Source organism: Lonchura striata, chromosome 26 (genome assembly GCF_046129695.1).
Source record: "Lonchura striata isolate bLonStr1 chromosome 26, bLonStr1.mat, whole genome shotgun sequence".
NCBI lineage: Eukaryota > Metazoa > Chordata > Aves > Passeriformes > Estrildidae > Lonchura > Lonchura striata.
The window spans coordinates 8,208,322-8,234,975 of NC_134628.1; positions in this window are offsets into that span (position 1 = coordinate 8,208,322).

Here is a 26,654-nt window from a genome sequence, read left to right on the forward strand (position 1 = left end):
CCCAGCCCTGCAGTGAGTCAGTCAATGGCCCATTAACAAACCATTACCTCTTCGGAGCAAGCCATTGTTCTTGGAAGAGATAACAAACCTGCCCAACCTCCAACAGATGGCAAATAGAATACAAGCTTATCTTACAAACCAGGACATTATCCACCCCTTATTCTATTTCCATCCGCACACAATGAAATCTTACACCCAGTTCTCACTTAAGACCAAGTTTCCCTGTGGTACACAGCAGGTCTCCCCATCCTTCTGCATTACCCACCAAGTGTAACCAGGTCCTTGAGCAAAGACAATCCCACAAATGGGTTGGTCTTTGCCTGAGGTGGGATTAATCCAAACAGTTTTCCCTAAAATACCTTTCATATGTACTACAGGGACCTTATCTCCATCTACTGTGTGTAAGGGTTCTGACTGGGCAGGGCCAGCTCGATTGACAGACCCTCGGGTGTTGACCATCCAGGTTGCTTTTGCCAGGTTAATTTCCCAGTTTCTAAATGTTCCCCCACCAAGTGCCTTTAGGGTAGTCTTAAGGAGTCCGTTGCACCGTTCAACTTTGCCGGCAGCTGGAGCATGATAGGGAATATGATATATCCATTCTATACCATGTTCTCTGGCCCAGGTGTTGATAAGGCTGTTCTTGAAATGGGTGCCATTGTCAGACTCAATTCTCTCAGGTGTGCCGTGTCTCCACAGGACTTGCTTTTCCAAGCCTAAGATGGTGTTCCGGGCAGTGGCATGAGGTACAGGGAAAGTCTCCAGCCATCCAGTGGTGGCTTCCACCACGGTCATCACGTAGCGCTTGCCTTGGCGTGTCTGGGGCAGTGTGATGTAGTCAATCTGCCAGGCCTCCCCATACTTGTACTTGGACCACTGCCCACCATACCATAGGGGCTTCACTCTCTTGGCCTGTTTGATGGCAGCACACGTCTCACAGTCATGGATAACCTGGGAAACACTGTCCATGGTTAGATCCACCCCTCGGTCTCGTGCCCACTTGTAGGTGGCATCTCTGCCCTGATGACCTGAGGCATCATGAGCCCATTGAGCCAGGAACAACTCCCGCTTATGGTGCCAATCTAAGTCTATCTTTGACACCTCTATTTTTGCTGCCTGATCTACCTGCTCATTGTTTCGGTGCTCCTCATTAGCCCGACTTTTGGGGACATGGGCATCTACATGACGGACTTTCACCGTCAGCTTTTCCACTCGAGAGGCAATGTCTTTCCATATATCAGCAGCCCAGATTGGCTTTCCTACACGTTGCCAGTTGGCCTTCCTCCACATTCCCAGCCAGCCCCACAGAGCATTGGCTACCATCCACGAATCAGTATAAAGGTAGAGCTTTGGCCACTTCTCCCTTTCAGCAATGTCCAGAGCCAGCTGAACGGCCTTGAGTTCAGCGAGTTGGCTTGAACCACCTTCTCCTTCGGTAGTTTGTGCAACTTGGCATGTGGGGCTCCATACAACTGCTTTCCACTTCCGGTTCATCCCTACAATGCGACAGGAACCGTCAGTGAAAAGAGCGTAGCAGGTCTCCTCTGCTGGTAGTTGGTTGTATGGTGGAGCCTCTTCAGCCCTTGTCACTTGTACCTGCTCCTCATCATCAGTGAGACCAAAGTTTTCACCTTCTGGCCAGTTCGTAATTATCTCCAAAATCCCAGGGCGATTCAGGTTTCCAATACGGGCGCGCTGAGTGATGAGGGCAATCCATTTGCTCCATGTGGCGTCAGTGGCATGGTGCGTAGAGGGAACCTTTCCTTTAAACATCCACCCCAGCACCGGTAGTCGGTGTGCCAGGAGGAGTTGTGCTTCTGTGCCAATTAGCTCGAGGCGGCTTGAACTCCTTCAAAGGCAGCCAAGATTTCCTTCTCTGTGGGAGTGTAGTTGGCTTCAGACCCTCTGTAACTTCGGCTCCAGAATCCCAGTGGTCGGCCTCGAGTCTCCCCAGGCACTTTCTGCCAAAGGCTCCAGGACAAGCCATGGTTCCCGGCTGCAGAGTAGAGCACATTCTTGACCTCTGGTCCCGTCCTGACTGGGCCAAGGGCTACAGCATGAGCGATCTCCTGCTTGATCTGGGTGAAGGCTTGTTGCTGCTCAGGGCCCCAGTGGAAATCATTCTTCTTTCGGGTAACCAGATAAAGAGGGCTCACGGTCTGGCTATACTCGGGAATGTGCATTCTCCAGAAACCTATGGCACTGAGGAAAGCTTGTGTTTCCTTTTTGCTGGTTGGTGGGGACATAGCTGTGATCTTGTTGATGACCTCAGTGGGAATCTGGCGCTGTCTACCTTGCCATTTCACTCCCAGGAACTGGATCTCTCGGGCAGGTCCCTTGACGTTGTTCTTCTTGATGGCGAAGCCAGCTTCTAGTAGTATCTGGATGATCCTCTCACCTTTCTCAAACACTTCTGCCGCTGTGCTCCCCCACACAATGATGTCATCAATGTATTGCAGGTGTTCTGGAGCCTCACCCTTTTCTAGTGCAGTCTGGATCAGTCCATGGCAGATGGTGGGGCTGTGTTTCCACCCCTGGGGCAGTCGGTTCCAGGTGTACTGCACGCCCCTCCAGGTGAAAGCAAACTGAGGCCTGCATTCTGCTGCCAGAGGAGTGGAGAAAAACACATTAGCAATATCAATGGTGGCATATCACTTTGCTGCCTTTGACTCCAGCTCGTACTGGAGTTCCAGCATATCCGGTACAGCAGCGCTCAGCGGTGGAGTCACTTCATTTAAGCCACGATAGTCCACAGTCAATCTCCATTCTTTGTCAGATTTGCGCACAGGCCAGATGGGGCTGTTGAAGGGTGAGTGGGTTTTGCTGACCACCCCTTGGCTCTCCAGCTCCCGAATCATTTTGTGGATGGGGATCACGGCATCTCGATCCATCTGATACTGCCGGCGGTGCACTGTCGAGGTCGCAATTGGCACGCGTTGTTCTTCCACCCTTAGGAGTCCTACTGCAGAGGGGTTTTCTGACAGTCCAGGCAAGGTGTTCAATTGCTTAATGTCTTCTGCCTCTACAGCGGCTATTCCAAAAGCCCACCTGAGTCCCTTTGGGTCTTTGTAATAGCCGTTCCGGAGGAAGTCTATGCCCAGGATACACGGAGCATCTGGGCCAGTCACTATAGGATGTTTCTTCCACTCCTTCCCAGTCAGGCTCACCTCGGCTTCCACCAGAGTCAATTGTTGTGATCCCCCTGTCACACCAGCAATGGAAACAGGCTCTGCCCCCACATGTCCCGATGGTATCAGAGTACACTGTGCACCAGTATCAACTAAAGCATCATATCTTTGTGGCTCTGATGTGCCAGGCCATCGGATCCACACTGTCCAGAAGATCCGGTTTTCCCATGCCTCTCCCTGGCTAGAGACAGGGCCCCTCTAACACTGGTTATTATTCCTTTCCTGGGCATACATACTAGAGGTCCCTTCAAGGGGGTCTGACAGATCGTACCCACAAGCTTGGTCACGGGAGGTTGAGGCTACCTTCACTTTGGTGGAACTCCCCCGGTTAGAGTTTCCCTCCTTGAGTTGACGGACCTGTGCTGCCAGGACAGAAGTGGGTTTCCCATCCCACCTCCCCATGTCTTCCCCATGGTCACGCAGGAAGAACCACAGATTAGCCCTTGGGGTGTACCCTCTCTCTCTAGCAGGGGATTGTTGGGCACTGATTCTGGGGCCTGTGACTCTCACGGGTGCTGCATTAACCTTCCTCAGCTCCTCCCTCATCTCCTCTTTAAACTCCTTAATCACAGCTGAGATATGAGCCTGCATTGGGCCATTAATCATACTCTCATAATTCCTAAGTTTGTTGGCAACAGAGCCCACTGTCTCTCGGTGAGCATCAGCATTGATTGTTGCAATGAAGGTGGTGTATTGAGATGGCCCAAGATTTGCTAGACTCCACAGCATTTGTCCTGTACACCTGATCTTGTCGGGGTCATTATTGTGTCGTCCATCCCTCCCAAAGAGTACCTCCAATACTGCCACTTCCCTCAGCTGTTGGATCCCTTCCTCGCGGGTGTTCCAGCGCATTCTATGATGGTGCTCCTGCATTCTCTCCCTGTGGACAAACCTCTCCCTGACACTCATTAAGAGCCGCTCCCAGAGAGAAAGGGAACCTGGTTCCTTTACAAAAATCTGATTTATACCCGAGTCCTGGGTCAAGGGTCCCAAGTTCCTTGCCTCACCACCGTCCAGCTGCATGCCTGTACCCATAAGATCCCAAACCCAAAGTAACTAGGTAGTATAAGCCTCACGCCCTCGTCGCACAATGTCTTTATGCAGATTATGAAGACTTTCGTAGGTCAGGGACTTGGTGATGATAGCAATCTCTGGCTCCCCTGTGGGTTGTGAGGTTCCTCCATTCCTGTCCCTATCTGCAGGGTGCTCTGCTTTCACCTTAGACTTCCTTGTTTCTACCGGGGCAACTGCTGCTGGCTGTGACTGCCTTTGTGGTTCAGCTGGAACCTGGACAGTTGTAACATCTGTGGGTTCCACAGCTGTACTATTAGACTGTCCCTCCTCAAGGCAAAGGGCCGGTTTCTCACCAGCTGGGGAAATGCACTCCTTCAGCATCTCTCGTATCTCCTTAACCAGAACCCTCACCCAGTCTGGGTGGTTCATTTCTGAGGTGGGCTGTGGGGCAGGGTCAGGCTCTGGAGCAGCAGCATCTCGAGTCTCTGGGGCAGTGTCAGGTTCTGCAGGAGCATGCCTAGCCTCTGGTGTAGGTGTGAGGGTAGTTATCCACGTTAATCTTCCCTTATCTCTGAGTGCTAAATATAACAGGCCTATCAGCAACACCACCCATTGTATGATATCATTAGCACTTAGAGAGGATCTTAACGCTTTGAGAACTGGTAGAGCAGACCCAAAAAGATGGTTAAAAGGTTGGGAGAAAGTTTCCCCAGGTGCTATTTCCTCGCAGTAGGTACCGTTATTAAAGTAACCCCAAAAACATACAGTTAGTCTGTGATAGCTATGAATCCATGTACCTGCCTTCCAGAGGAAATTAAAGATCCATGAATTCCACACCCAATTAACCCAGAAGCCAAACTTGATAACAGACACAGTAGCCTTAGTTATAGGGCCCATTTTTAGGTAAGGGTCTGCAAATGGGAAAAGTATAGCTACGATCACATGCCACCCAAACCAAGGTAAACTAGACCACATGGCGATGCTTAAGATGTTTCTACACAAAACAAAAAACAAATTACTTAAGAACCGTTAATCCTATTTCCCTCTCAATGCCCTCGAGCCCCACGCCGATGCGCCAAAATCTGTCTTGGTTTGACAAGACAGCTGTCTGTGAAGGAGGGCAAAAGCCTCCTGTGCAATGGAAAAGGTAAACCCCCTCCCTCCGAATTACTAGGATTTTTAAATTAAAAGGCTCTCAGGCAAAGATATGGGAATGGGAGTAACAATTCTTTACTAGGAGAAAACTAGATAACAATTTAGAAAAAGGCAAATGCAATCGGTACAAACAAAACTGGTGATAAAGTCCACAACCTGAAAATTCGGGGTGTTGGTAGCAGTCCGGTTGAAATGGTAGCTGCTCTTCTTTCAGTGGCTGATGAATTGCAGCTGAAGTGGTGATCTTTAGAAGGGTTTAGTTTTCTCTGAAGATCTGGTGGCAGTTGGGCCGGTCTTCCTCTGCGCCGGGGCCGCCTCCGAGCTCCGCCGCCGCCGCCTCACCGCGCTCCGGCCGCTGCTCTGGGAATGCCACCGAAGGAGCTGCTTCTCTGGGAATCCCGCAAAGAGAGGGCTGCTCTGTCCCCCAAAAGGTACCCCTTTATACAATAAAAGAGTGCTTGGCTTTCCCCTCTGGGTGGAGCATCTCACAATGGGATGGTGTTACCGTTACCAGCCCTGCAGTGAGTCAGTCAATGGCCCATTAACAAACCATTACCTCTTCGGGGCAAACCATTGTTCTTGGTAGAGATAACAAACCTGCCCAACCTCCAAAAGATGGCAAATAAAATACAACCTTATCTTACACACCAGGACACTCTCCCATTCCCTGGTTATTCAGGCTGTTCCTGCAGGGTTACATGTGTGGCTGTATCTGCAGAGAGGAGAGAGAAAAGCCAAGCTCCCAGACAGAGAAAATGGGGAAAGTGAAAGCAGGGAAGAGAAAAGAGGGAAAAGATAGATATGGCAGAATTTGGGTTGGGTGGGCTGTGGGATTGATGCCTTTTATGAGTGGCCAGTGTCCCTGGTGCAAACAATTACTGTCTCTTGCTGAGACTGGGTTGCTGGGTTAGGAGCTCAGCAGCGCTGACAGCAGAGCCCTGTCCTTTGTGATCCCTTTGGGATGGCAGTGGAAGTGCCCTGAGTGCACATTCAGTGGCACCTTCATGGCTTCTCATGCCTGGACGCCGAAAGGAAATTGGCACGGTGGCTTCTCTGAATGGCATTTAGTGCTTTGAAATATCTGCAGCAAGAGGTGTGAAGTTGCTTTCTGAGCCTCTCTCTTGGCATCAGCTGTGAGGGCTGAGGGCTGGCCTGAGCCCGGTGCTGTGTCCCGCTGGGAGCAGCCCCACAGCCTCAGCTGCGCACCGGGCACTGCCAGAGGTCCTGGAGATCACCCCAGCCCTGCAGCCACCTCTGTAAAGGGGCTTTAAATGTCAGCGGGTGCTGACTTTGCCCTGGAACCCTTGGTTGAGTTCCTGTGGGGAATTTCTCGCCAGGATTGCGTGGGATTAGCCACAGCCCCCTGTGCTGGGGATGCCTGGGCAGTGTGGGGCTCTGAGGGCAGCTGGCCGGGCAGGGGCTGAGCTCGGGGCCCTGTTGGGCTCCTGGCCCCCAGCAGCAGCAGCCACAGGGCCCAAAGCCCCCCGGCCCTGCCCAGCACAGCCTGCCCTGCCCCTGCTGCTGGCCCCCGAGTAGGGGACAGGGGCCAGTGGCCGCTGGCAGCAGCAGCAGTGGGGGCAGGCTGAGGATGCCCTGGCTTGGCTTTTGTCTCTGGAGCAATCCGGGCCCAGGGCAGTGCAAAGCAGGCTGGGGAGCAAAGCCCAGAGCCTTTGGAGGCTGCAAGCCTTAAACACCAGCCCCTGCAGCCCCCCAGATCCAGGTGCCACAGTTCCCAAGGCTGCCATGGCCTTCAGAGCACGAAGGTGGATTTTGCATCCCTGTGGCCCGATGCCGGCTCTCGGGCCAGGAGTCCCCGTGGCTGCAGCAGCGAGGGTGGCTGAAGGGTTCCTGCCTGCCTGGGGGCATTGCTGCAGGGGCCAGTGCTGTCAGAGCCCCCTCTCTGCTGGGGACAGCTCTGCTCCTGGGGGCCCTGCCCTGTCCCTGCCCAGGAAGCCCAGCAGTGCCCAGTGCCAGGAGTGGTGTCAGTGGGAGCCCCTGTGCACAGGGACCCCAGCCCCGGGGTGGCCGTGCCAGCCCCCCCAGGCACCTCCAGTCCCGGGAACCCAGAACAACTGGAAACCACAACTGTGCAAACGCTGCCTGTGCCCAAAGGAATTGCAAAGAGAAGTGAGCTTTTTAAAATTAACAGGATCTCTTCTCCAAAGATCGGCAAAACCTTGGATTTACAAACATGTTTTATTGTAACAATCCTTATAACAGCAACAATCTTCAAAACATATTTACATGGGATCCTATAGCCTAACAAACTTCTAAACATATTTACAGAAAAACTCTGCTCTTCATAACGTATTTACAAAGGGGTCACAACTGTGGCCATCATCTCCACCAATCGTGGAGGAAATGGAGCAGCAGCAGTGCTGGACTCTGGTGCCAGCACTGGGCCCAGCTGGGCTGGGAGCTGGGCCAAGGGCCTGGCAGGGCTGGCAGGGCTGGCACGGCCCCAGGCAAGCGCAGGGCAGGCCAGGCGTGCTCCTTGTGCCACCACAATCCAGGGCCCCCTGTGGGCACCGTGTCCCCGAGCGGGGCCATCCAGCCCAGCCCCAGCCCGGCGAAGGGGACACACTCTGCCTGTGGGCAGGGCATGGGAGGCATCTGTTTGTCCTGCTCCTGGGGCTCCATCTTCAGCCAAGGACCATGGGCTCCTCCTCATCCTTTTCATCAACTTCCATGTCCTCCATGGTGTCCTTCTCATCAATGTCCATGTCCTCAGCCGTCTCTTCTGTGTCCACCTCCATAATTTCCTCCCTGTCCAGCACCGTGTCCACTTCCATGTCCTCCACGGTGTCGCTGGCAGTCTGCAAGAGGCAGCACAATCTCTTGGTGGGTTTCCTGTCCCACACCATCCATTCCCACATGGCTGCAGCTTGCCCAAGCAGGGTGCCCGTCCCTGTCCTGGCAGTGTACCTGAACTGGGGCAGCAGTGCACATCCTGCTGGGATTAGTGTCAGAGCAGGCGGCAGGAAAAGCCCAGGCAGCAGCCAGAGCTCAGCACTGATGGGCAGAGCGAAGGGCGAGTGGGCTCTGACCATTGGCCGCAGGTGAAGTGTCTGCTGTGCTGCGTTCCAGGTCCTGGACCTTCCACCTGGAACACTCTGGGAGCTGTGATGTCACAGAAGTTTCAGGGCCACTCCACATGGAGAGATGTGGACCATGGAATGATCAAATCCTTGAATGGTTTGGCTTGCAAGGGCCCCTAAGGATTATCTGGTTTCAACCTGAGCAACCTGCCACCACACCAGGTTGCTCTGGAGCCTGTCCAGCCTGGCCTTGGATGTTCCTGGGGATGGGGCATGCACAGCCTCTCTGCACTGGTCCCTGTGACAGGGACAGGCACCCTCACAGTAAAGAACTTCTTCCCATCATCAAATCTCTTCCAACTCTTGCAGTTTGATCCCATTCCCCCTTGTCCTGTCACTGCAGTTTGTTCCTGACAAAGTATGCTCTACCACTTCCCGGTATTTCAGGCTGTTCCTGCAGGGTTACACGTGCGGCTGAACTTGCAGACAGGAGGGAGAAAAGCCAAGCTCCCAGAGAGAGAAAATGGGGAAAGTGAAAGCAGGGAAGAGAAAAGAGGGAAAAGATAGATAGGGCAGAATTTGGGATGCGTGGGCTGTGCGATTGATGCCTTTTATGAGTGGCCAGTGTTCGCTGGTGCAGTCAATTACTGCCTCTTGCTTAGACTGGGTTGCTGGGTTAGGAGCTCAGCAGCGCTGACAGCAGAGCCCTGTCCTTTGTGATCCCTTTGGGATGGCAGTGGAAGTGCCCTGAGTGCACATTCAGTGGCACCTTCATGGCTTCTCATGCCTGGACGCCGAAAGGAAATTGGCACCGTGGCTTCTCTGAATGGCATTTAGTGCTTTGAAATATCTGCAGCAAGAGGTGTGAAGTTGCTTTCTGAGCCTCTCCCTTGGCATCAGCTGTGAGGGCTGAGGGCTGGCCTGAGCCCGGTGCTGTGTCCCGCTGGGAGCAGCCCCACAGCCTCAGCTGCGCACCGGGCACTGCCAGAGGTCCTGGAGATCACGCCTGCCCTGCAGCCACCTCTGTAAAGGGGCTTTAAATGTCAGCGGGTGCTGACTTTGCCCTGGAACCCTTGGTTGAGTTCCTGTGGGGAATTTCTCGCCAGGATTGCGTGGGATTAGCCACAGCCCCCTGTGCTGGGGATGCCTGGGCAGTGTGGGGCTCTGAGGGCAGCTGGCCGGGCAGGGGCTGAGCTCGGGGCCCTGTTGGGCTCCTGGCCCCCAGCAGCAGCAGCCACAGGGCCCAAAGCCCCCCGGCCCTGCCCAGCACAGCCTGCCCTGCCCCTGCAGCTGGCCCCCGAGTAGGGGACATGGACCAGTGGCCGCTGGCAGCAGCAGCAGTGGGGGCAGGCTTTTGGCTCTGGAGCAATCCGGGCCCAGGGCAGTGCAAAGCAGGCTGGGGAGCAAAGCCCGGAGCCTTTGGAGGCTGCAAGCCTTAAACACCAGCCCCTGCAGCCCCCCAGATCCAGGTGCCACAGTTGCCAATTGTCTTGGTTTGACAAGACAGGAGTCTGTGCAATGGAGAAGGTAAACCCCCTCCTTCCTAATTACTAGGATTTTAAATTAAAAGTCTCTCCGGCAAAGATATTGGGATGGGAGTAACAATTCTTTACTAGGAGAAAACTAGATAACAATTTAGAAAAAGGCAAATGCAATTGGTACACACAAAACTAGTGACAAAGTCCACAACCTGAGGATTTGAGGTGTTGGTAGCAGTCCGGTCGAAATGATAGCTGCTCCTCTTGCAGTGGCTGATGAATTGCAGCTGCAGTGGTGATCTTTAGAAGGGTATAGTTTTCTCTGAAGATCTGGTGGCAGTTGGGCCGGTCTTCCTCTGCGCCGGGGCCGCCTCCGAGCTCCGCCGCCGCCGCCTCACCGCACTCCGGCCGCTTCTCTGGGAATGCCACCGAAGGAGCTGCTTCTCTGGGAGTCCCGTAAGGAGAGGGAGAGCTGCTTCTCTGGGAATCCCGCAAAGAGAGGCCTGCTCTGTCCCCCAAAAGGTACCACTTTATACAATATAAAAGAGTGCTTGTCTTGCCCCTCTGGGTGGGGCATCTCACAATGGGATGGTTTTATGTTCCCAGCCCTGCAGTGAGTCAGTCAATGGCCCATTAACAAACCATTACCTCTTCGGAGCAAGCCATTGTTCTTGGAAGAGATAACAAACCTGCCCAACCTCCAACAGATGGCAAATAGAATACAAGCTTATCTTACAAACCAGGACATTATCCACCCCTTATTCTATTTCCATCCGCACACAATGAAATCTTACACCCAGTTCTCACTTAAGACCAAGTTTCCCTGTGGTACACAGCAGGTCTCCCCATCCTTCTGCATTACCCACCAAGTGTAACCAGGTCCTTGAGCAAAGACAATCCCACAAATGGGTTGGTCTTTGCCTGAGGTGGGATTAATCCAAACAGTTTTCCCTAAAATACCTTTCATATGTACTACAGGGACCTTATCTCCATCTACTGTGTGTAAGGGTTCTGACTGGGCAGGGCCAGCTCGATTGACAGACCCTCGGGTGTTGACCATCCAGGTTGCTTTTGCCAGGTTAATTTCCCAGTTTCTAAATGTTCCCCCACCAAGTGCCTTTAGGGTAGTCTTAAGGAGTCCGTTGCACCGTTCAACTTTGCCGGCAGCTGGAGCATGATAGGGAATATGATATATCCATTCTATACCATGTTCTCTGGCCCAGGTGTTGATAAGGCTGTTCTTGAAATGGGTGCCATTGTCAGACTCAATTCTCTCAGGTGTGCCGTGTCTCCACAGGACTTGCTTTTCCAAGCCTAAGATGGTGTTCCGGGCAGTGGCATGAGGTACAGGGAAAGTCTCCAGCCATCCAGTGGTGGCTTCCACCACGGTCATCACGTAGCGCTTGCCTTGGCGTGTCTGGGGCAGTGTGATGTAGTCAATCTGCCAGGCCTCCCCATACTTGTACTTGGACCACTGCCCACCATACCATAGGGGCTTCACTCTCTTGGCCTGTTTGATGGCAGCACACGTCTCACAGTCATGGATAACCTGGGAAACACTGTCCATGGTTAGATCCACCCCTCGGTCTCGTGCCCACTTGTAGGTGGCATCTCTGCCCTGATGACCTGAGGCATCATGAGCCCATTGAGCCAGGAACAACTCCCGCTTATGGTGCCAATCTAAGTCTATCTTTGACACCTCTATTTTTGCTGCCTGATCTACCTGCTCATTGTTTCGGTGCTCCTCATTAGCCCGACTTTTGGGGACATGGGCATCTACATGACGGACTTTCACCGTCAGCTTTTCCACTCGAGAGGCAATGTCTTTCCATATATCAGCAGCCCAGATTGGCTTTCCTACACGTTGCCAGTTGGCCTTCCTCCACATTCCCAGCCAGCCCCACAGAGCATTGGCTACCATCCACGAATCAGTATAAAGGTAGAGCTTTGGCCACTTCTCCCTTTCAGCAATGTCCAGAGCCAGCTGAACGGCCTTGAGTTCAGCGAGTTGGCTTGAACCACCTTCTCCTTCGGTAGTTTGTGCAACTTGGCATGTGGGGCTCCATACAACTGCTTTCCACTTCCGGTTCATCCCTACAATGCGACAGGAACCGTCAGTGAAAAGAGCGTAGCAGGTCTCCTCTGCTGGTAGTTGGTTGTATGGTGGAGCCTCTTCAGCCCTTGTCACTTGTACCTGCTCCTCATCATCAGTGAGACCAAAGTTTTCACCTTCTGGCCAGTTCGTAATTATCTCCAAAATCCCAGGGCGATTCAGGTTTCCAATACGGGCGCGCTGAGTGATGAGGGCAATCCATTTGCTCCATGTGGCGTCAGTGGCATGGTGCGTAGAGGGAACCTTTCCTTTAAACATCCACCCCAGCACCGGTAGTCGGTGTGCCAGGAGGAGTTGTGCTTCTGTGCCAATTAGCTCGAGGCGGCTTGAACTCCTTCAAAGGCAGCCAAGATTTCCTTCTCTGTGGGAGTGTAGTTGGCTTCAGACCCTCTGTAACTTCGGCTCCAGAATCCCAGTGGTCGGCCTCGAGTCTCCCCAGGCACTTTCTGCCAAAGGCTCCAGGACAAGCCATGGTTCCCGGCTGCAGAGTAGAGCACATTCTTGACCTCTGGTCCCGTCCTGACTGGGCCAAGGGCTACAGCATGAGCGATCTCCTGCTTGATCTGGGTGAAGGCTTGTTGCTGCTCAGGGCCCCAGTGGAAATCATTCTTCTTTCGGGTAACCAGATAAAGAGGGCTCACGGTCTGGCTATACTCGGGAATGTGCATTCTCCAGAAACCTATGGCACTGAGGAAAGCTTGTGTTTCCTTTTTGCTGGTTGGTGGGGACATAGCTGTGATCTTGTTGATGACCTCAGTGGGAATCTGGCGCTGTCTACCTTGCCATTTCACTCCCAGGAACTGGATCTCTCGGGCAGGTCCCTTGACGTTGTTCTTCTTGATGGCGAAGCCAGCTTCTAGTAGTATCTGGATGATCCTCTCACCTTTCTCAAACACTTCTGCCGCTGTGCTCCCCCACACAATGATGTCATCAATGTATTGCAGGTGTTCTGGAGCCTCACCCTTTTCTAGTGCAGTCTGGATCAGTCCATGGCAGATGGTGGGGCTGTGTTTCCACCCCTGGGGCAGTCGGTTCCAGGTGTACTGCACGCCCCTCCAGGTGAAAGCAAACTGAGGCCTGCATTCTGCTGCCAGAGGAGTGGAGAAAAACACATTAGCAATATCAATGGTGGCATATCACTTTGCTGCCTTTGACTCCAGCTCGTACTGGAGTTCCAGCATATCCGGTACAGCAGCGCTCAGCGGTGGAGTCACTTCATTTAAGCCACGATAGTCCACAGTCAATCTCCATTCTTTGTCAGATTTGCGCACAGGCCAGATGGGGCTGTTGAAGGGTGAGTGGGTTTTGCTGACCACCCCTTGGCTCTCCAGCTCCCGAATCATTTTGTGGATGGGGATCACGGCATCTCGATCCATCTGATACTGCCGGCGGTGCACTGTCGAGGTCGCAATTGGCACGCGTTGTTCTTCCACCCTTAGGAGTCCTACTGCAGAGGGGTTTTCTGACAGTCCAGGCAAGGTGTTCAATTGCTTAATGTCTTCTGCCTCTACAGCGGCTATTCCAAAAGCCCACCTGAGTCCCTTTGGGTCTTTGTAATAGCCGTTCCGGAGGAAGTCTATGCCCAGGATACACGGAGCATCTGGGCCAGTCACTATAGGATGTTTCTTCCACTCCTTCCCAGTCAGGCTCACCTCGGCTTCCACCAGAGTCAATTGTTGTGATCCCCCTGTCACACCAGCAATGGAAACAGGCTCTGCCCCCACATGTCCCGATGGTATCAGAGTACACTGTGCACCAGTATCAACTAAAGCATCATATCTTTGTGGCTCTGATGTGCCAGGCCATCGGATCCACACTGTCCAGAAGATCCGGTTTTCCCATGCCTCTCCCTGGCTAGAGACAGGGCCCCTCTAACACTGGTTATTATTCCTTTCCTGGGCATACATACTAGAGGTCCCTTCAAGGGGGTCTGACAGATCGTACCCACAAGCTTGGTCACGGGAGGTTGAGGCTACCTTCACTTTGGTGGAACTCCCCCGGTTAGAGTTTCCCTCCTTGAGTTGACGGACCTGTGCTGCCAGGACAGAAGTGGGTTTCCCATCCCACCTCCCCATGTCTTCCCCATGGTCACGCAGGAAGAACCACAGATTAGCCCTTGGGGTGTACCCTCTCTCTCTAGCAGGGGATTGTTGGGCACTGATTCTGGGGCCTGTGACTCTCACGGGTGCTGCATTAACCTTCCTCAGCTCCTCCCTCATCTCCTCTTTAAACTCCTTAATCACAGCTGAGATATGAGCCTGCATTGGGCCATTAATCATACTCTCATAATTCCTAAGTTTGTTGGCAACAGAGCCCACTGTCTCTCGGTGAGCATCAGCATTGATTGTTGCAATGAAGGTGGTGTATTGAGATGGCCCAAGATTTGCTAGACTCCACAGCATTTGTCCTGTACACCTGATCTTGTCGGGGTCATTATTGTGTCGTCCATCCCTCCCAAAGAGTACCTCCAATACTGCCACTTCCCTCAGCTGTTGGATCCCTTCCTCGCGGGTGTTCCAGCGCATTCTATGATGGTGCTCCTGCATTCTCTCCCTGTGGACAAACCTCTCCCTGACACTCATTAAGAGCCGCTCCCAGAGAGAAAGGGAACCTGGTTCCTTTACAAAAATCTGATTTATACCCGAGTCCTGGGTCAAGGGTCCCAAGTTCCTTGCCTCACCACCGTCCAGCTGCATGCCTGTACCCATAAGATCCCAAACCCAAAGTAACTAGGTAGTATAAGCCTCACGCCCTCGTCGCACAATGTCTTTATGCAGATTATGAAGACTTTCGTAGGTCAGGGACTTGGTGATGATAGCAATCTCTGGCTCCCCTGTGGGTTGTGAGGTTCCTCCATTCCTGTCCCTATCTGCAGGGTGCTCTGCTTTCACCTTAGACTTCCTTGTTTCTACCGGGGCAACTGCTGCTGGCTGTGACTGCCTTTGTGGTTCAGCTGGAACCTGGACAGTTGTAACATCTGTGGGTTCCACAGCTGTACTATTAGACTGTCCCTCCTCAAGGCAAAGGGCCGGTTTCTCACCAGCTGGGGAAATGCACTCCTTCAGCATCTCTCGTATCTCCTTAACCAGAACCCTCACCCAGTCTGGGTGGTTCATTTCTGAGGTGGGCTGTGGGGCAGGGTCAGGCTCTGGAGCAGCAGCATCTCGAGTCTCTGGGGCAGTGTCAGGTTCTGCAGGAGCATGCCTAGCCTCTGGTGTAGGTGTGAGGGTAGTTATCCACGTTAATCTTCCCTTATCTCTGAGTGCTAAATATAACAGGCCTATCAGCAACACCACCCATTGTATGATATCATTAGCACTTAGAGAGGATCTTAACGCTTTGAGAACTGGTAGAGCAGACCCAAAAAGATGGTTAAAAGGTTGGGAGAAAGTTTCCCCAGGTGCTATTTCCTCGCAGTAGGTACCGTTATTAAAGTAACCCCAAAAACATACAGTTAGTCTGTGATAGCTATGAATCCATGTACCTGCCTTCCAGAGGAAATTAAAGATCCATGAATTCCACACCCAATTAACCCAGAAGCCAAACTTGATAACAGACACAGTAGCCTTAGTTATAGGGCCCATTTTTAGGTAAGGGTCTGCAAATGGGAAAAGTATAGCTACGATCACATGCCACCCAAACCAAGGTAAACTAGACCACATGGCGATGCTTAAGATGTTTCTACACAAAACAAAAAACAAATTACTTAAGAACCGTTAATCCTATTTCCCTCTCAATGCCCTCGAGCCCCACGCCGATGCGCCAAAATCTGTCTTGGTTTGACAAGACAGCTGTCTGTGAAGGAGGGCAAAAGCCTCCTGTGCAATGGAAAAGGTAAACCCCCTCCCTCCGAATTACTAGGATTTTTAAATTAAAAGGCTCTCAGGCAAAGATATGGGAATGGGAGTAACAATTCTTTACTAGGAGAAAACTAGATAACAATTTAGAAAAAGGCAAATGCAATCGGTACAAACAAAACTGGTGATAAAGTCCACAACCTGAAAATTCGGGGTGTTGGTAGCAGTCCGGTTGAAATGGTAGCTGCTCTTCTTTCAGTGGCTGATGAATTGCAGCTGAAGTGGTGATCTTTAGAAGGGTTTAGTTTTCTCTGAAGATCTGGTGGCAGTTGGGCCGGTCTTCCTCTGCGCCGGGGCCGCCTCCGAGCTCCGCCGCCGCCGCCTCACCGCGCTCCGGCCGCTGCTCTGGGAATCCCACCGAAGGAGCTGCTTCTCTGGGAATCCCGCAAAGAGAGGGCTGCTCTGTCCCCCAAAAGGTACCCCTTTATACAATAAAAGAGTGCTTGGCTTTCCCCTCTGGGTGGAGCATCTCACAATGGGATGGTGTTACCGTTACCAGCCCTGCAGTGAGTCAGTCAATGGCCCATTAACAAACCATTACCTCTTCGGGGCAAACCATTGTTCTTGGTAGAGATAACAAACCTGCCCAACCTCCAAAAGATGGCAAATAAAATACAACCTTATCTTACACACCAGGACACTCTCCCATTCCCTGGTTATTCAGGCTGTTCCTGCAGGGTTACATGTGTGGCTGTATCTGCAGAGAGGAGAGAGAAAAGCCAAGCTCCCAGACAGAGAAAATGGGGAAAGTGAAAGCAGGGAAGAGAAAAGAGGGAAAAGATAGATATGGCAGAATTTGGGTTGGGTGGGCTGTGGGATTGATGCCTTTTATGAGTGGCCAGTGTCCCTGGTGCAAACAATTACTGTCTCTTGCTGAGACTGGGTTGCTGGGTTAGGAGCTCAGCAGCGCTGACAGCAGAGCCCTGTCCTTTGTGATCCCTTTGGGATGGCAGTGGAAGTGCCCTGAGTGCACATTCAGTGGCACCTTCATGGCTTCTCATGCCTGGACGCCGAAAGGAAATTGGCACGGTGGCTTCTCTGAATGGCATTTAGTGCTTTGAAATATCTGCAGCAAGAGGTGTGAAGTTGCTTTCTGAGCCTCTCTCTTGGCATCAGCTGTGAGGGCTGAGGGCTGGCCTGAGCCCGGTGCTGTGTCCCGCTGGGAGCAGCCCCACAGCCTCAGCTGCGCACCGGGCACTGCCAGAGGTCCTGGAGATCACCCCAGCCCTGCAGCCACCTCTGTAAAGGGGCTTTAAATGTCAGCGGGTGCTGACTTTGCCCTGGAACCCTTGGTTGAGTTCCTGTGGGGAATTTCTCGCCAGGATTGCGTGGGATTAGCCACAGCCCCCTGTGCTGGGGATGCCTGGGCAGTGTGGGGCTCTGAGGGCAGCTGGCCGGGCAGGGGCTGAGCTCGGGGCCCTGTTGGGCTCCTGGTCCCCAGCAGCAGCAGCCACAGGGCCCAAAGCCCCCCGGCCCTGCCCAGCACAGCCTGCCCTGCCCCTGCTGCTGGCCCCCGAGTAGGGGACAGGGGCCAGTGGCCGCTGGCAGCAGCAGCAGTGGGGGCAGGCTGAGGATGCCCTGGCTTGGCTTTTGTCTCTGGAGCAATCCGGGCCCAGGGCAGTGCAAAGCAGGCTGGGGAGCAAAGCCCAGAGCCTTTGGAGGCTGCAAGCCTTAAACACCAGCCCCTGCAGCCCCCCAGATCCAGGTGCCACAGTTCCCAAGGCTGCCATGGCCTTCAGAGCACGAAGGTGGATTTTGCATCCCTGTGGCCCGATGCCGGCTCTCGGGCCAGGAGTCCCCGTGGCTGCAGCAGCGAGGGTGGCTGAAGGGTTCCTGCCTGCCTGGGGGCATTGCTGCAGGGGCCAGTGCTGTCAGAGCCCCCTCTCTGCTGGGGACAGCTCTGCTCCTGGGGGCCCTGCCCTGTCCCTGCCCAGGAAGCCCAGCAGTGCCCAGTGCCAGGAGTGGTGTCAGTGGGAGCCCCTGTGCACAGGGACCCCAGCCCCGGGGTGGCCGTGCCAGCCCCCCCAGGCACCTCCAGCCCCGGGAACCCAGAACAACTGGAAACCACAACTGTGCAAACGCTGCCTGTGCCCAAAGGAATTGCAAAGAGAAGTGAGCTTTTTAAAATTAACAGGATCTCTTCTCCAAAGATCGGCAAAACCTTGGATTTACAAACATGTTTTATTGTAACAATCCTTATAACAGCAACAATCTTCAAAACATATTTACATGGGATCCTATAGCCTAACAAACTTCTAAACATATTTACAGAAAAACTCTGCTCTTCATAACGTATTTACAAAGGGGTCACAACTGTGGCCATCATGTCCACCAATCGTGGAGGAAATGGAGCAGCAGCAGTGCTGGACTCTGGTGCCAGCACTGGGCCCAGCTGGGCTGGGAGCTGGGCCCAGGGGCTGGCAGGGCTGGCAGGGCTGGCACGGCCCCAGGCAAGCGCAGGGCAGGCCAGGGGTGCTCCTTGTGCCACCACAATCCAGGGCCCCCTGTGGGCACCGTGTCCCCGAGCGGGGCCATCCAGCCCAGCCCCAGCCCGGCGAAGGGGACACACTCTGCCTGTGGGCAGGGCATGGGAGGCATCTGTTTGTCCTGCTCCTGGGGCTCCATCTTCAGCCAAGGACCATGGGCTCCTCCTCATCCTTTTCATCAACTTCCATGTCCTCCATGGTGTCCTTCTCATCAATGTCCATGTCCTCAGCCGTCTCTTCTGTGTCCACCTCCATAATTTCCTCCCTGTCCAGCACCGTGTCCACTTCCATGTCCTCCACGGTGTCGCTGGCAGTCTGCAAGAGGCAGCACAATCTCTTGGTGGGTTTCCTGTCCCACACCATCCATTCCCACATGGCTGCAGCTTGCCCAAGCAGGGTGCCCGTCCCTGTCCTGGCAGTGTACCTGAACTGGGGCAGCAGTGCACATCCTGCTGGGATTAGTGTCAGAGCAGGCGGCAGGAAAAGCCCAGGCAGCAGCCAGAGCTCAGCACTGATGGGCAGAGCGAAGGGCGAGTGGGCTCTGACCGTTGGCCGCAGGTGAAGTGTCTGCTGTGCTGCGTTCCAGGTCCTGGACCTTCCACCTGGAACACTCTGGGAGCTGTGATGTCACAGAAGTTTCAGGGCCACTCCACATGGAGAGATGTGGACCATGGAATGATCAAATCCTTGAATGGTTTGGCTTGCAAGGGCCCCTAAGGATTATCTGGTTTCAACCTGAGCAACCTGCCACCACACCAGGTTGCTCTGGAGCCTGTCCAGCCTGGCCTTGGATGTTCCTGGGGATGGGGCATGCACAGCCTCTCTGCACTGGTCCCTGTGACAGGGACAGGCACCCTCACAGTAAAGAACTTCTTCCCATCATCAAATCTCTTCCAACTCTTGCAGTTTGATCCCATTCCCCCTTGTCCTGTCACTGCAGTTTGTTCCTGACAAAGTATGCTCTACCACTTCCCGGTATTTCAGGCTGTTCCTGCAGGGTTACACGTGCGGCTGAACTTGCAGACAGGAGGGAGAAAAGCCAAGCTCCCAGAGAGAGAAAATGGGGAAAGTGAAAGCAGGGAAGAGAAAAGAGGGAAAAGATAGATATGGCAGAATTTGGGATGGGTGGGCTGTGCGATTGATGCCTTTTATGAGTGGCCAGTGTTCGCTGGTGCAGTCAATTACTGCCTCTTGCTTAGACTGGGTTGCTGGGTTAGGAGCTCAGCAGCGCTGACAGCAGAGCCCTGTCCTTTGTGATCCCTTTGGGATGGCAGTGGAAGTGCCCTGAGTGCACATTCAGTGGCACCTTCATGGCTTCTCATGCCTGGACGCCGAAAGGAAATTGGCACGGTGGCTTCTCTGAATGGCATTTAGTGCTTTGAAATATCTGCAGCAAGAGGTGTGAAGTTGCTTTCTGAGCCTCTCCCTTGGCATCAGCTGTGAGGGCTGAGGGCTGGCCTGAGCCCGGTGCTGTGTCCCGCTGGGAGCAGCCCCACAGCCTCAGCTGCGCACCGGGCACTGCCAGAGGTCCTGGAGATCACGCCTGCCCTGCAGCCACCTCTGTAAAGGGGCTTTAAATGTCAGCGGGTGCTGACTTTGCCCTGGAACCCTTGGTTGAGTTCCTGTGGGGAATTTCTCGCCAGGATTGCGTGGGATTAGCCACAGCCCCCTGTGCTGGGGATGCCTGGGCAGTGTGGGGCTCTGAGGGCAGCTGGCCGGGCAGGGGCTGAGCTCGGGGCCCTGTTGGGCTCCTGGCCCCCAGCAGCAGCAGCCACAGGGCCCAAAGCCCCCCGGCCCTGCCCAGCACAGCCTGCCCTGCCCCTGCAGCTGGCCCCCGAGTAGGGGACATGGACCAGTGGCCGCTGGCAGCAGCAGCAGTGGGGGCAGGCTTTTGGCTCTGGAGCAATCCGGGCCCAGGGCAGTGCAAAGCAGGCTGGGGAGCAAAGCCCGGAGCCTTTGGAGGCTGCAAGCCTTAAACACCAGCCCCTGCAGCCCCCCAGATCCAGGTGCCACAGTTCCCAATTGTCTTGGTTTGACAAGACAGGAGTCTGTGCAATGGAGAAGGTAAACCCCCTCCTTCCTAATTACTAGGATTTTAAATTAAAAGTCTCTCCGGCAAAGATATTGGGATGGGAGTAACAATTCTTTACTAGGAGAAAACTAGATAACAATTTAGAAAAAGGCAAATGCAATTGGTACACACAAAACTAGTGACAAAGTCCACAACCTGAGGATTTGAGGTGTTGGTAGCAGTCCGGTCGAAATGATAGCTGCTCCTCTTGCAGTGGCTGATGAATTGCAGCTGCAGTGGTGATCTTTAGAAGGGTATAGTTTTCTCTGAAGATCTGGTGGCAGTTGGGCCGGTCTTCCTCTGCGCCGGGGCCGCCTCCGAGCTCCGCCGCCGCCGCCTCACCGCACTCCGGCCGCTTCTCTGGGAATGCCACCGAAGGAGCTGCTTCTCTGGGAGTCCCGTAAGGAGAGGGAGAGCTGCTTCTCTGGGAATCCCGCAAAGAGAGGCCTGCTCTGTCCCCCAAAAGGTACCACTTTATACAATATAAAAGAGTGCTTGTCTTGCCCCTCTGGGTGGGGCATCTCACAATGGGATGGTTTTATGTTCCCAGCCCTGCAGTGAGTCAGTCAATGGCCCATTAACAAACCATTACCTCTTCGGAGCAAGCCATTGTTCTTGGAAGAGATAACAAACCTGCCCAACCTCCAACAGATGGCAAATAGAATACAAGCTTATCTTACAAACCAGGACATTATCCACCCCTTATTCTATTTCCATCCGCACACAATGAAATCTTACACCCAGTTCTCACTTAAGACCAAGTTTCCCTGTGGTACACAGCAGGTCTCCCCATCCTTCTGCATTACCCACCAAGTGTAACCAGGTCCTTGAGCAAAGACAATCCCACAAATGGGTTGGTCTTTGCCTGAGGTGGGATTAATCCAAACAGTTTTCCCTAAAATACCTTTCATATGTACTACAGGGACCTTATCTCCATCTACTGTGTGTAAGGGTTCTGACTGGGCAGGGCCAGCTCGATTGACAGACCCTCGGGTGTTGACCATCCAGGTTGCTTTTGCCAGGTTAATTTCCCAGTTTCTAAATGTTCCCCCACCAAGTGCCTTTAGGGTAGTCTTAAGGAGTCCGTTGCACCGTTCAACTTTGCCGGCAGCTGGAGCATGATAGGGAATATGATATATCCATTCTATACCATGTTCTCTGGCCCAGGTGTTGATAAGGCTGTTCTTGAAATGGGTGCCATTGTCAGACTCAATTCTCTCAGGTGTGCCGTGTCTCCACAGGACTTGCTTTTCCAAGCCTAAGATGGTGTTCCGGGCAGTGGCATGAGGTACAGGGAAAGTCTCCAGCCATCCAGTGGTGGCTTCCACCACGGTCATCACGTAGCGCTTGCCTTGGCGTGTCTGGGGCAGTGTGATGTAGTCAATCTGCCAGGCCTCCCCATACTTGTACTTGGACCACTGCCCACCATACCATAGGGGCTTCACTCTCTTGGCCTGTTTGATGGCAGCACACGTCTCACAGTCATGGATAACCTGGGAAACACTGTCCATGGTTAGATCCACCCCTCGGTCTCGTGCCCACTTGTAGGTGGCATCTCTGCCCTGATGACCTGAGGCATCATGAGCCCATTGAGCCAGGAACAACTCCCGCTTATGGTGCCAATCTAAGTCTATCTTTGACACCTCTATTTTTGCTGCCTGATCTACCTGCTCATTGTTTCGGTGCTCCTCATTAGCCCGACTTTTGGGGACATGGGCATCTACATGACGGACTTTCACCGTCAGCTTTTCCACTCGAGAGGCAATGTCTTTCCATATATCAGCAGCCCAGATTGGCTTTCCTACACGTTGCCAGTTGGCCTTCCTCCACATTCCCAGCCAGCCCCACAGAGCATTGGCTACCATCCACGAATCAGTATAAAGGTAGAGCTTTGGCCACTTCTCCCTTTCAGCAATGTCCAGAGCCAGCTGAACGGCCTTGAGTTCAGCGAGTTGGCTTGAACCACCTTCTCCTTCGGTAGTTTGTGCAACTTGGCATGTGGGGCTCCATACAACTGCTTTCCACTTCCGGTTCATCCCTACAATGCGACAGGAACCGTCAGTGAAAAGAGCGTAGCAGGTCTCCTCTGCTGGTAGTTGGTTGTATGGTGGAGCCTCTTCAGCCCTTGTCACTTGTACCTGCTCCTCATCATCAGTGAGACCAAAGTTTTCACCTTCTGGCCAGTTCGTAATTATCTCCAAAATCCCAGGGCGATTCAGGTTTCCAATACGGGCGCGCTGAGTGATGAGGGCAATCCATTTGCTCCATGTGGCGTCAGTGGCATGGTGCGTAGAGGGAACCTTTCCTTTAAACATCCACCCCAGCACCGGTAGTCGGTGTGCCAGGAGGAGTTGTGCTTCTGTGCCAATTAGCTCGAGGCGGCTTGAACTCCTTCAAAGGCAGCCAAGATTTCCTTCTCTGTGGGAGTGTAGTTGGCTTCAGACCCTCTGTAACTTCGGCTCCAGAATCCCAGTGGTCGGCCTCGAGTCTCCCCAGGCACTTTCTGCCAAAGGCTCCAGGACAAGCCATGGTTCCCGGCTGCAGAGTAGAGCACATTCTTGACCTCTGGTCCCGTCCTGACTGGGCCAAGGGCTACAGCATGAGCGATCTCCTGCTTGATCTGGGTGAAGGCTTGTTGCTGCTCAGGGCCCCAGTGGAAATCATTCTTCTTTCGGGTAACCAGATAAAGAGGGCTCACGGTCTGGCTATACTCGGGAATGTGCATTCTCCAGAAACCTATGGCACTGAGGAAAGCTTGTGTTTCCTTTTTGCTGGTTGGTGGGGACATAGCTGTGATCTTGTTGATGACCTCAGTGGGAATCTGGCGCTGTCTACCTTGCCATTTCACTCCCAGGAACTGGATCTCTCGGGCAGGTCCCTTGACGTTGTTCTTCTTGATGGCGAAGCCAGCTTCTAGTAGTATCTGGATGATCCTCTCACCTTTCTCAAACACTTCTGCCGCTGTGCTCCCCCACACAATGATGTCATCAATGTATTGCAGGTGTTCTGGAGCCTCACCCTTTTCTAGTGCAGTCTGGATCAGTCCATGGCAGATGGTGGGGCTGTGTTTCCACCCCTGGGGCAGTCGGTTCCAGGTGTACTGCACGCCCCTCCAGGTGAAAGCAAACTGAGGCCTGCATTCTGCTGCCAGAGGAGTGGAGAAAAACACATTAGCAATATCAATGGTGGCATATCACTTTGCTGCCTTTGACTCCAGCTCGTACTGGAGTTCCAGCATATCCGGTACAGCAGCGCTCAGCGGTGGAGTCACTTCATTTAAGCCACGATAGTCCACAGTCAATCTCCATTCTTTGTCAGATTTGCGCACAGGCCAGATGGGGCTGTTGAAGGGTGAGTGGGTTTTGCTGACCACCCCTTGGCTCTCCAGCTCCCGAATCATTTTGTGGATGGGGATCACGGCATCTCGATCCATCTGATACTGCCGGCGGTGCACTGTCGAGGTCGCAATTGGCACGCGTTGTTCTTCCACCCTTAGGAGTCCTACTGCAGAGGGGTTTTCTGACAGTCCAGGCAAGGTGTTCAATTGCTTAATGTCTTCTGCCTCTACAGCGGCTATTCCAAAAGCCCACCTGAGTCCCTTTGGGTCTTTGTAATAGCCGTTCCGGAGGAAGTCTATGCCCAGGATACACGGAGCATCTGGGCCAGTCACTATAGGATGTTTCTTCCACTCCTTCCCAGTCAGGCTCACCTCGGCTTCCACCAGAGTCAATTGTTGTGATCCCCCTGTCACACCAGCAATGGAAACAGGCTCTGCCCCCACATGTCCCGATGGTATCAGAGTACACTGTGCACCAGTATCAACTAAAGCATCATATCTTTGTGGCTCTGATGTGCCAGGCCATCGGATCCACACTGTCCAGAAGATCCGGTTTTCCCATGCCTCTCCCTGGCTAGAGACAGGGCCCCTCTAACACTGGTTATTATTCCTTTCCTGGGCATACATACTAGAGGTCCCTTCAAGGGGGTCTGACAGATCGTACCCACAAGCTTGGTCACGGGAGGTTGAGGCTACCTTCACTTTGGTGGAACTCCCCCGGTTAGAGTTTCCCTCCTTGAGTTGACGGACCTGTGCTGCCAGGACAGAAGTGGGTTTCCCATCCCACCTCCCCATGTCTTCCCCATGGTCACGCAGGAAGAACCACAGATTAGCCCTTGGGGTGTACCCTCTCTCTCTAGCAGGGGATTGTTGGGCACTGATTCTGGGGCCTGTGACTCTCACGGGTGCTGCATTAACCTTCCTCAGCTCCTCCCTCATCTCCTCTTTAAACTCCTTAATCACAGCTGAGATATGAGCCTGCATTGGGCCATTAATCATACTCTCATAATTCCTAAGTTTGTTGGCAACAGAGCCCACTGTCTCTCGGTGAGCGTCAGCATTGATTGTTGCAATGAAGGTGGTGTATTGAGATGGCCCAAGATTTGCTAGACTCCACAGCATTTGTCCTGTACACCTGATCTTGTCGGGGTCATTATTGTGTCGTCCATCCCTCCCAAAGAGTACCTCCAATACTGCCACTTCCCTCAGCTGTTGGATCCCTTCCTCGCGGGTGTTCCAGCGCATTCTATGATGGTGCTCCTGCATTCTCTCCCTGTGGACAAACCTCTCCCTGACACTCATTAAGAGCCGCTCCCAGAGAGAAAGGGACCCTGGTTCCTTTACAAAAATCTGATTTATACCCGAGTCCTGGGTCAAGGGTCCCAAGTTCCTTGCCTCACCACCGTCCAGCTGCACGCCTGTACCCATAAGATCCCAAACCCAAAGTAACTAGGTAGTATAAGCCTCACGCCCTCGTCGCACAATGTCTTTATGCAGATTATGAAGACTTTCGTAGGTCAGGGACTTGGTGATGATAGCAATCTCTGGCTCCCCTGTGGGTTGTGAGGTTCCTCCATTCCTGTCCCTATCTGCAGGGTGCTCTGCTTTCACCTTAGACTTCCTTGTTTCTACCGGGGCAACTGCTGCTGGCTGTGACTGCCTTTGTGGTTCAGCTGGAACCTGGACAGTTGTAACATCTGTGGGTTCCACAGCTGTACTATTAGACTGTCCCTCCTCAAGGCAAAGGGCCGGTTTCTCACCAGCTGGGGAAATGCACTCCTTCAGCATCTCTCGTATCTCCTTAACCAGAACCCTCACCCAGTCTGGGTGGTTCATTTCTGAGGTGGGCTGTGGGGCAGGGTCAGGCTCTGGAGCAGCAGCATCTCGAGTCTCTGGGGCAGTGTCAGGTTCTGCAGGAGCATGCCTAGCCTCTGGTGTAGGTGTGAGGGTAGTTATCCACGTTAATCTTCCCTTATCTCTGAGTGCTAAATATAACAGGCCTATCAGCAACACCACCCATTGTATGATATCATTAGCACTTAGAGAGGATCTTAACGCTTTGAGAACTGGTAGAGCAGACCCAAAAAGATGGTTAAAAGGTTGGGAGAAAGTTTCCCCAGGTGCTATTTCCTCGCAGTAGGTACCGTTATTAAAGTAACCCCAAAAACATACAGTTAGTCTGTGATAGCTATGAATCCATGTACCTGCCTTCCAGAGGAAATTAAAGATCCATGAATTCCACACCCAATTAACCCAGAAGCCAAACTTGATAACAGACACAGTAGCCTTAGTTATAGGGCCCATTTTTAGGTAAGGGTCTGCAAATGGGAAAAGTATAGCTACGATCACATGCCACCCAAACCAAGGTAAACTAGACCACATGGCGATGCTTAAGATGTTTCTACACAAAACAAAAAACAAATTACTTAAGAACCGTTAATCCTATTTCCCTCTCAATGCCCTCGAGCCCCACGCCGATGCGCCAAAATCTGTCTTGGTTTGACAAGACAGCTGTCTGTGAAGGAGGGCAAAAGCCTCCTGTGCAATGGAAAAGGTAAACCCCCTCCCTCCGAATTACTAGGATTTTTAAATTAAAAGGCTCTCAGGCAAAGATATGGGAATGGGAGTAACAATTCTTTACTAGGAGAAAACTAGATAACAATTTAGAAAAAGGCAAATGCAATCGGTACAAACAAAACTGGTGATAAAGTCCACAACCTGAAAATTCGGGGTGTTGGTAGCAGTCCGGTTGAAATGGTAGCTGCTCTTCTTTCAGTGGCTGATGAATTGCAGCTGAAGTGGTGATCTTTAGAAGGGTTTAGTTTTCTCTGAAGATCTGGTGGCAGTTGGGCCGGTCTTCCTCTGCGCCGGGGCCGCCTCCGAGCTCCGCCGCCGCCGCCTCACCGCGCTCCGGCCGCTG